The 11,669-nt window shown below is 39.4% G+C and overlaps 1 protein-coding gene across 2 annotated transcripts in view; it reads right to left on the bottom strand.

Moving 5' to 3' along the window:
- Nucleotides 1–3,029, bottom strand: part of LOC109029933 (LIM homeobox transcription factor 1 alpha) — a 42,991-nt gene extending 39,962 nt beyond the window's left edge. The window contains exon 1 of one of the 2 annotated variants that reach the window (XM_019040652.2): nt 2,031–3,029. The gene's annotated coding sequence lies outside the window, so the exon portion shown is untranslated. The remainder of the gene's footprint in view (nt 1–2,030) is intronic. The other variant, XM_019040660.2, reaches the window with a different exon arrangement.
- Nucleotides 3,030–11,669: the final 8,640 nt, after the last annotated feature.

The following is an 11,669-nucleotide window of genomic DNA, read 5'->3' on the forward strand; positions in this document are numbered from 1 at the left end:
AAAATCGAGAAAGGGAGGAAAAAGAAGAAAGTTCAGGATTTTTCTCTTGTTTAAAAAAAGATTAAAAAATGGCACTACACGTGGTTCATAATACATGGATGTATCCCTGCCAAACGGAACTATATGCATTATGACGTGAGCCCTGTTAAGCATGTATTTTTATGGGTCTCAGGGTTCATATCTTAATGCACATAGTTCCGTTTGGCAGAAATACGTCAAATGCTACCTAATATTCCAATTCCTCATATTTCATTTTGTTGGCAGAAAAGTAAGGAACATTCTGACTTATTGAAATTTCATGATCGTGTATTTGTATTCTTTCAAATCATTCAGGAATGGTTTCAAGGTAGTCAGTTGTTTCATTCTTTATAAAAAAAAAAAAATAAATAAATAAATAAAAAAATAATGGAACATGAGAAGTATACACAAAATACAGTACATTAAATACAGTTAGCCTGATCTGGTTAAATCTGTTCCAACAGTCGTCATTTTTGGCAAAAACAGTGACAAACCGCCGACAAAACGGAAATCATCCGAATAAGCCACCGCAGTCGTGACGCGGGTCTCGGTGGATTATTTTGACTTCTGCCTCGTCGCTAAATTCTAAAATTGGCAGATTAACCGCTAGAAAAACGGTGAAGTGATATCGAATAACCATAATAAGAAACAGTTTAATCCACGATTTAACCGCAAAAATTCACAGACCTACGTTCAAGCCGCGAATCCACGAATGAATCACCGAAATCCGCGGCGTTGTTAATTCAACAACGATAAACCGCATTAAGGGGGAATCTTTAGCGCAAATTTTAACGAGCAAATGTTATGAGATATCGAACACTCTTTGTTTAAATTCAGGCTTTAACTTTTATTTTTACAAGGGAAAAAAATAATCGTTATACCTACATCTTATAACACATTTTGACTGTTTATCATAATTCTATGATGTAAAACCATAAGAATAACGCCTAACGCATAACGCCTGAGACGCGAAGCGCTTCGGGAGTTGGACAACGAAGCGGTCAGGGGGCTTACTTCTTCTCAAGTGGATTACATTTTGCAATAAGGAACCACTATCTCTGGTTCTCCCATAAAACCACATATCTGCCTAGGGAAACCCATGGCATGTATGTTGTTTCTAAAATGGGCCAGAAATAGTGGTTCCTTATTGCAAAATGTAATCCAAGTAATCTCTTTCTAAAACGATAACCTCATGCAGGGACCGGCCGAATTCCTCGCTGTGGAGAGGTTCTCGATTTAACGATTATGGAGTGAGACTACTGTAATATGATTTGAAAATATTGAATGAAAGGCTGCTGCATGCGAAAGCGAAATTTGCTCATTAGATTTTGGTCCAAGCAATCGACGAATTTTCGCGTTCGGATACTTATGACTTTGATGTAGATGTTTATAGTTCATGAATAGTTAAATTCATGAGAGTTTTTTTTAATAATTTTTTTATTTTTATTTTTTTCTTTAACAGACGGTGCTGAGAAGTGTTTCTGGATGTATTATACGCAAGGTTTTTGTGAAAAATGAAAAGCAACATGAGATCGAAATCTTACTTTTTGCCGATTCTAACCATCAGTTCTTAAAAAAAAAAAAAAAAAAAAAAAAAAAAAAAAAATTAAAAAAAAAATTAAATACAAATAATCGGGGTCCTCTGAAAGTCTTGATGGAGATACGCATTTTCCAAATTTAGCTGTTGATATACACACTGGAAAAAAGTCGCTTGGATCCAGAGTCCAGTCTCTTAAAAATTTGACAAGAAAAAATACTCTTTATTCAAGTCGGATCTTTGCTTGAATCGAGAGCTAAGCCTCTTGAACTAAGCAGATTGAATCAAGAGTATTTTTTCTTGTCAAATTTTTCAAGATGAGTCTAGAATCTAGATCTGACAGACTTTTTCCAGCGCAGATCGATCATACTGATACTCATTTCTCCCGCTATGTGCACTACCACTGTCATGTTAGTATTAACGAATAAGACATTTTTTTTAAAAAAAAAAATACTATTTTAGGAAGATTGCTCACCTTCTTAAGAAATTCCTTCAAACGTCGCTGATCTATCACGTATAAGTGATAGAGAATTCACACTTGACACCTTCACTGATTTCACCAGCGAGTTCCACACTCGTATAACTCCGTACACACTAATGCTGATATTCGATGAGTTTACGTCACGGAACTATCCAATACCATTAACTTCAATTAAGCCAATAACATAAAAGTTTTTGAACGTATGCACTTCCAAGCACAGCTTATGTTGCAAACTCTCTTGATGGAATTTATGCTCAGATGAAACTGTCGCTAGTTTATGAAAAATTGAGTCTGCATGGTGGAAAAGATATAATTTTCGAGAGTGGAGGAAAATCACCGAGGCGAAATAAAATAAAATTAGGTCGGATACGGCCAAAATATAATAACAACGTATCCAAACTCAGCGGCAACTATTTAAACTTTTTACTTCAATAAATGACACTTTCTTATGAGAATGCCCCGAAATTGCAACAATTATTTTACCGACCTTATGTAATGGTGTAGTGAGACAGGTGCCCGAGGAGATAAGTTTATCTCTCATTAACCAAAATATTGCTCACCGCAGCAACTTTTCCAACTCCTCGAGTTTAACCACTTTGATTCTCTAAGATATCAACCATTTAGTAGGTATCTCAAAAATTTAACCATCGATGACTTCAGCCAACTAACTGGAGCTTGGAAAACCGCGTCATTGATTCTGCTGCCTACGCATCACTTATGCATCCTCACCACTACGCGTGCACACACAGAAGAACCATTTACCGTTTCTAACACTGTATACTAATCGGGAAAACAATCGATGTACGCACTGAATTGGTGCACAAAACCCGGTTCTTTCTTTCAAAGACTCGTCTAAATTTGAACTTGACCGGTTATAACGCACGATTATGAAAATATTTAAGTAAAAAAAAGACTATTTCAATTGATGATGAAGGGACGGTGCGACGATAGGGATAGCGCGTTGCTTCCGAGGGATTCGCGAGCGACTGGCGAGACGGTGCAGGGCGCGGCGCGGCGCGGGGCAGGCCGCAGGGATGCGCTGCGATTGGCGCGCCCGGGCCCATCCCCCCGGAGCCCATTGGCCGCCGCCCGGCGACCCTCCATGACTCCGAACCTGCTCATTCATGCAGAACTGTGTACACACGGATACAACGGGCGCCGTTGTCGAAATCGCTGTAGCCCGAGGTTTTTCGCTCCGATTGAGCGGTCAACCGTTATGTCGCGGTCGGCATGGGCATTGCGAATTTTCAAAGTTTACAAAATCAGCTCCTAACACTGTTTTCACGACGGAAGAACCTTCTTCCGTTGTAATAACAATGTAGTGACACTACATTTTACTGTCACAAATTTTCACTTGTAAAATGGTATTCTGCCGTGCTTAGGAAGAACGCCGTATGAACCTTCAGACGTTGCCAGATTTCCTTCGACAAATCACGCATTTTCGTATAAATTTGTTAATATTTTTCTCCCGATTTTTCAGAGAATCTTGTTCGTAATTTGATCTGAAACTGGTGAAAATTTTAAGGAGAAATACTCATAACTTTCTTCAAAAATAGATATTTTTTGAGGAAATTTGGCAACGCCTGAAGGCTCATACGGCGTTCTTCCATGGCACAGCAGTATTGGGTTTTCTCTCTTTCTCTCTTTTTCTCTTCCCCCTCCCTCCCTCTCTTGAGAAATTGAACTCAGTGCTCATCATGCAAAACATACCACATCCCAAAAGTGCTTTTATCAAATATACGGTGCTAAAGTATAGGTATTATCATTGAGTTATACCATGTAATATATCCCTCTTACTTGGCTATATTCTTTTTGATTAACTGATGTTTACCGTGTCAGAAAAGGATGTTGACACAGCAACAGACAAAAAACATGTACAATCATTGCCACGTTTTCGAAACTTCGATCAAAGCATATTTTTACAACACAACAAATCATAATATCTCCTAGAATTTTTCCTTGAATATTTTTCAACGGATCGAGAAAAAGTCCATCAAAAAAATTGTTTTCAATTCTCATTTTTCTTTGGTGTGAACATTTGCAACGTTGCAATCGGAGTTTTGCATTTTCTGGCATTAAACATTGATATATTAATGGCATGAAACTAACTTTGACTTAAATTTATTCTCCTGCCGGTGGAATAAGTTTTTTCTCAACGAATGACGCGACTAACGCTGATTTTGGATTTTTTTACGAAAAGGAATTTTGAATCGAAGCGATCAGAGCCCATACCGAGATTAATCGTTCCGAGTAACACATTATACTTTTGTAATATATTATTCGCGTAATAAAGGCTATTATGTGAATCTATAACAATTTTAAAGGCGTTAAAGGTGTAAAACTTTTAAGAATGGTTTACTTGGCTCTGCAAAAAAGAACAAAACATGAGAGAAAATTAGGCAACGGGAAATGCAGTTGTAGGCTGAGCTCGGTCAAATCCGTCCAAATCTCATGGTGAAGAATTGATTATTTGGAAATCACGAATAAACCTAGTCCCCGCCCAAGCCCTATGTCTTTCTAACCTTTCCAAAGGTTTCGCGACTTCTTCGCAAACTAAAGGTAGATAAGGGGAGGAGGAGGTGAGGCGGAGGCAGCTTTTGAAGAGAGAGGGCGGTACGACAAACCGAGTTGCAACTTTCTGTCGTCTCTCAACTTTATCCGCGAGTTGGGAACAAAGTTTCGGGAGGAGATCAAAGAGAGGTGAGAAAGTGCATCCGCGAAAACCTTGCTGACAGTGGCGTGGCGTGCTTTGCGATATATCGATTGATCTCTCATTTAAACCTATGGAAAAGGATCGATAGGCAGAGTTTTCGTAAAGAACACCTCAATAATCGATTCATTACCACAGATCAAATGAGAACTATCGAACTCGACTGACTGGTAACGAATGCGAAGAAACTAGCACAAGGTAACTAACTTAACATGACTAAGGCAGGAAAAGTATTGACTAAGTAAAAATAAAATCAGTCTACTCATTAGATTGGCAGGTTTCACAAATAATACTACTATGCTCTCCACACACAGTTGACTTGCACTTGTAACAGCACACTTTAGATTTCGTGTTTCCATAAGGACACAGTCGGCACAGTGGCTGGGGGCTCTTCATCCTCTGAGTTATCGAGAAGAAGATCTATCTCAGTATCGTTCAAAGCCATTTTCTAGGAAAAAAAGATGAAGGCCAAATTAGCGTGAAATAAATTCAGACTAGCTTTACGAGGCGTTTCAGAAACAAATTCTACAAAAAGTTTAGGTTTTCAAAAGAATTAAAACATCTGTTTTCTAAACTGAAGATTGGTTTTCTGATGGGAATGCGCTGAGCAGGCGACGTTGGGTGCCCTGAATGATTTTGGCAACGTTCCGGGGGCAAAAATTCATCAGGGCTCAGATTTTAACCATTGGGGACTAGAATTATTGGCCCCTTCATATCCCGGACCAAAAAATAAATTTGTTTTAAAATCGTTCCATTTCTAAGTTTAAGAAACCATTATTTTCAAGAAATTTAAGAGTAAAACGTGAACATTCTTCTTCCCCCTGTTATTTAGGTTTCCGATTTGTTAAAACACTGGACATTCTCAGATCTGGAAAACCGCTTTTCAGTGATGAAGAAATTATTTTATTTTTTGTCAAACCATTTGATGCATAAGCCGGGGTCAAATAATCGACCCGAGACTCGCTGCACGAGGTCAATGGGTTGTATGGGACCGATTGGCTTTAGATATAGGTCTATAAAAACTCGTGAAAAAAGAATAAGACATCAAATTCGAAAAAGGACACAAATCGAATGTTAGGAACTATAGGTATTCTCAGAAATCTTAAACCGGGTCAAATCGATCCGACTATCTCTTCTCTACACTGAAAAAAAAAACAAAAAAAACACATTGGATCTAGAGTCTAGACTCTTAAAAACATTGACAAGAAAAAATACTCTTGATTCAATCAGATTTAAACTTAAATCAAAAGGAAATCCGCTCAAATTAAGAGGCTTGGTTCTTGATTTAAGCAAAAATCCGATTGAATCAAGAGTATTTTATCTTGTCAATGTTTTCAAGAGTCTGGACTCTAGATCCAATGTGTTTTTTTTCCAGTGTAGGGTTTTTATGAACGGTGTACATATGAGCTTTGAATATAGGTCTGCATAGACATCCTAAAAAAGAATCAGACATTGAATTGAAAAAAAATCAAGTCATAACACAGGAGAAGATAGGAGATACGTATTCCGGCCCTTTTTAAAACTTTCCTCCTGCTCGATACCTCATTAACAGCATAGAGCGGAGAGCGGAGCATTGCGAGTTCACGTGTCGCGCCATCGCGCCTTCAATTTCGCAGACGCAGCACGGACATCCATCAAGCACGAATAGTTGTATCTCTGCGCCGTCATCAACGCACGTCCTTTTCCTTCCTCTATTTCCATAATGTGTTCGATTCCGTTTGTCTTATTTGTAGTGGTGCTTCAGGGGCTACGTTAGCAGCACAGCCGAAGATAGGATAGACTTAAACTGGCCCGTTTTTTAACTCCTCTCCCGAATCTGAGTGACACTGACAGACATAGACACCTTAACAGCAACAAAGAGCGGAGCATTCCCAGTTCACGCCATAAATTACAGGGGAAAAAATTGACGTAATTTAAGCAGAGATAACAAGGTGGTAAAAAAGTGCTTTGTCTGCACTATTTTTGGTACGATGTACTAATTTGAGAACGCAAGGCCAAAAAATTCAAAAAATGTTTGATTAACTCCAATTTCAATGATAAATATAATTCTTTGAATAATGTATCGCTCCAGTAGGATAGATATAAGAATTACTTCTAGTTCATTCATACGGAGATAATGCTCAATGGCATAACAATTGTAGATACGAAAGCTTTAATGTACATCGAAATAATAGTAAATTAGGAAATCCTTTCATTAGAATGTGCTTGTTATGCCTTCTGGGCCTCCACACCTGTCCCTGGAGGTTCCAATATGTGATTTATAAATATGAGATTTTCTCAATAAAAAAGGAAAAAAAAAAATCCAATTGTGTGTTCAAGCAGAACTATTCTAAAATTTGCCGTGAAGAAGATTTCCTCCTCAATCAGGAGCAGGGAAATTTTAGAAAATTGACCACTCCGAACATTGTATTGCAAAAACAAGGATTCTTTTTTCTCCATGTCGCGATAAAATCATGGTTTATGATGATGGTGCAGCGAAAGGGGTGACCTGTGACAGCGCACTTTTGCGGGTTGACGCTGGACGACCGCGGAAAGGCTGCAGCACAGGACAGGGACCGACACTCGATTCGAGCTGCGTCAAAGGCGTCAAATTAATCAAAGGCAAAAGAGTGCTGAAGGGTCACGTCAAAAAACCACAATAAACAAAGCTCTCGGCCCCCATCCTTCCCGCCTGACTCAGTCGCTCAGATCTACACTGCGCCATATCCTCCCTCATCGAATTGGTTATTATTGACCAACGATACCTCAAAATTTGAAATTTTTCTGTCGTAACTACATTAGGATAAACGTTGTGAGATTTTTACTTGATCAGGATTCATTTTGATAGATTGAATGCGAATTTACCTTGTTTTTTCCTGAATGTTTTTTTTTTTTTTTTTTTTTATGTAGGTACACTGGAAAAAAACACATTGGATCTTGAGTCCAGACTCTTAAATCTTCTCTTCCTTCGTTTTAACTTTCATTTTGTATATTAATTCTATTTTACGCCCTATTTACATCGTTTTGTACTACGGAAGAACCTTCGCCTTTTTTACAGCACGCACATGGCATTTGGGTTGTTTCTAGAACAAAAATATCACTTACTCGGTCGTATGGAAAGAAATCCATATCTAAAAATTAATGGCTGATACCTCGTTTAAAAACTGCATTAAGATCACTTACCTTTACTGGAAAAATACACATTGGATCTTGAGTCCAGACTCTTAAAAACATCGACAAGCAAAAGTACTCTTGATTCAATCAGAATCTAGCTTAAATCAAGAACCAAGCCTCTTAATTTAAGCGGATTTCGTTTTGATTCAAGCTAAAATCCGATGGAATCAAGAGTATTTTTTCTTGTCAATGTTTTCAAGAGTCTGGACTCTAGATCCAATGTGGGTTTTTTTTTCCAGTGTAGGCACTATACTATAGGTGTGCTCGATGTGTATAGTATAACAAAACATCAGGGGAAAGATAAGGTTAATTTATTCAATCTATACATTAGAATAATTTTTTTTTAAAAACGTCCCATAATGAGGGAAGATGTTTTGTAACAATTAACTCGTTTGTGAGGAAGAGCACTGTCTCCGCGAGGACATTTTCCTCACCTTCCGGTTAAGATTATAAACTGAAATGGAATGGACTGGGGAATTAGGGACACGGCAAGGAGCAAACGGAATGAGAGAAGGAATTCGGGAATGAGTTGATCAAAGATTACGAAAAACGTTCAATTTGTGTAATCTTTATTCCGCGTTTGTGACATCCGTAAGCCGCGTTGTCTTAACTCTCTCTATAAAGGGAATCATCGTGAACTGGCGAACGAAGTTCGGAAAATGTTTTTTCAGTGTATCCTGTATTATCAAAATTTGGGGGTATCAAGATGATGGGATCCCGGAAATTTGGCACCTCCGCCAGGGAAAAACTTGTTGCGATGACTTTTTAGCGGAAACCGAGATGATTATATCGCAGCCGGATCATACAGGCGATCGCAGAATAAAAAGGGATCTCCCCTCGCTTTGCCTGATCACTTTCGAGGCGTCCATCTGAAACCTTTCCCCTTTCATGCTCCCTCTTCGCTGGCTCGATAATTGATAATTAATGTCTCGAACAAGTTGTGCGCGGAACAAGTCGGCTTAGGCAGTATTTTAACGCCTAGTTCGGCGGTCAACCCCTTGGCTTCGCTATGCACCTTGCGTCCTGCACCCTGCACCAGCTGTAGCTTTCGTGCATAAATTCACAGAGGAAAATAAAATAAAGTCAACTTTGCTTTAACTTCCACCAGAGTACCTTCATACGGAAAGTATGGAAAACTCGATTCATGTAGCTCTTATGGCCCAAAAGGGTGACAACGTGAAAAATGAAAATCACTAGAAAAGTGCCGCTGCCAACCTATGCATTTGGAAGGTTACTGAATATGGCCGACAGCGCATTGCAAACAAGCGTATTTAAGGAAAACTGTGAATCTGAGAGAATGTATGCGAAATCTAAGCACTAAAGCACCACCGCTTTAAAATAAACCTATCTTACTACTACTAATAATAATTTCTTTCTTTCTTTCGCTTTTTTTCTCCATTCCTTTCAACCCATATCCCTCAAAACAGGTTGAGACTGAATCATTTTATAATCCGCCATCAGTAAGTTTGAAAGGAGCTGGTGACTTCATCAAACCGAACTGGCGAGTGCTCCGCTGGATACGTGGTGCGTTGAATAAGTGGAAAACCGAGAGCCGGGAGCGTGCCCTGACCGCTGACCCGGGGAAAGTCCATTGTGTCTCGGCCAAATGACCCCCTCTCGCGCCCTTTTCCCTGGCCCCACCACCCGCCAACCCTTAAGCGATGCAGCTTTTAAGTGAAAAATAAAAATAATCCAGCAGGGCTAAACGTCGCACCATCAATGCCATGTCACCGTAATTTTGCTCGAAATTCTGTGAGGTCTTTCCATCAGCGCCACGCTACCGACAAGAGCGCCGACATTTTTGAAATCGAATTCTCTATTAAATTCAACTAATTTACGTCAGTTAATCCGACAAATTCAGTTAAAATAGCTAAATGTGTGCTATCTGTAAAAAAAGAGAAAAACAAATTAGAAACAGTAAATGCCCAAAAATTGATATCATTTCAGACAAAATTTCGGTAGGTCCATATTATTCCGCGAAAGAGGTATACTTACGGCTGCCTTGAGTAGGATGGTATTCTTCTCTACCGATGTCAATCTTAAAATTTGTTTTTCCTCAATCCAAAACGCAATCCCACAACTAGCACATACTTACAACAATCACAAGTTAACAGAAGATAGGACATACTGTGGTCTTGCTTCATAAGAAATGATAGAAGCCCTATTTAAAAGTCGCAAAAATAATCCGTCGATTTCTATTCATCCGAACACTTTCTTAGATTCTTTTCAATGGTTACTGACAATTAAGGCACTGAGTTCAGGAAGGACACCTCTAAGAAAAACAGATTAGATTCTATAAGGCACTGTAAATCAAGTTTACAGTGTCTTAGAATCTAAGCTGCTTTTTTTTGAATAGAGGATACTAACCGGTAATTTTTCTGGAACTTTATTTTTAGGAAATTGAAAAGTTATAGAGAATATTTAGTAAAAGTTTCGCCGAAATATGCATTTGCTTCTCTCACAAAAATCGATTAAATTTCGTGGAAATTTTGGGACATCGCAGCAGAGAGGTGCCATGCCATAGCTGCACCCGACACTTCTATTTCACGAGGAAAAGGATTCGCCCAATAAAATTCTCCACTCGGCTTGGACACTACCAGGTCCTTTTTCTCAAATCTTCATTTTTGCACTTATTGCTCTCCTCAGTAACACGACAGAGCCAGATCTCAGAGTCCCTTTGTATCCAAGGTTGCGCCATGCGCCATCTCGGGTCCTGGATCTCGCAGACGAGCAGGTGGATTATAGTTAGCAACGTTTTTCGTAATCTTTGGTCAACCCACTTCCGGATTCCTCTCATACATTCCCGCTCTTATTCCGTTTGTCCCCTGTCGTGCTATTTGTTGCCTGTTCCATTGCATTTCATGATCTTGGCAACCAGCAGGAGTGTATAATATCTGTTCGTTCGTGATATTCATAAAGCCCTAAGAAGAGGAGTCCATCAGTGGGCTGATTATTGCAAATTGATAGACAAAGCTATAGACAAAGAAGACAAAAGGGATATCGAAGGATCCTATTGGTTGAAGTGGGTGGTTGCAATGGACAAAGGAGATAGGTAACACTAACTAACGGCAACCCCCAAGAGACCCACTAGTAAGTCCATCATTTTCTCCTTCGGTCTATAGGATCCACCCATTTCAACCAATAGGATCGCTCCATACTCCCTATGTCCTCTACGTCTATAGCTTTGTCTATCGTAATCAATAATCAGCCCGCAGAAGTGGATTCCACTGAACTACGCGTTACTCTGGGTTAAAATAAACGAAATCCGCCGTGCATTATGCGATTCATATTAGGTCGTGAAAATTCGCTTAAAATTGGCAACGGCAGGGCGCGGGAGGCGAATTTTAATTACTTCTCGACGATTCTGCGACTCCCTAATTGTAGCCGGGCTAATTAACGGGTTAACTTCTGCCACCGGACGCTGGCCAAGCGCTTTTGTTTCCAACACCGACTGAGGGAGATGTTAACACACAATAATAAACTCCGCGGACACCCACTCGTGCAAATATTAATCTCCGAGGAAACCGTCGGAGGGTAACAAAGAGACAAATAGAGAGACCTTCCACTTGTATCCAGTCCATAATAGAAACTTTTACTCTCGGAGATTCAACATTTTCGTCGGGGCAGCAACAGTCCTCGACCCTATTATTGGTTAGCGCAGCTATATTCTCACATAATGAGCTGATCGAAGTGGAACATCGATGTGATTGTCGGATGTTGCCCATTAAAATTGGACCGCGTTAAACAGAAAGGAACCAAGCCACATCAGC

The sequence above is a fragment of the Bemisia tabaci genome, chromosome 2 (assembly GCF_918797505.1).
Source record: "Bemisia tabaci chromosome 2, PGI_BMITA_v3".
NCBI classification, from domain to species: Eukaryota; Metazoa; Arthropoda; class Insecta; order Hemiptera; family Aleyrodidae; genus Bemisia; species Bemisia tabaci.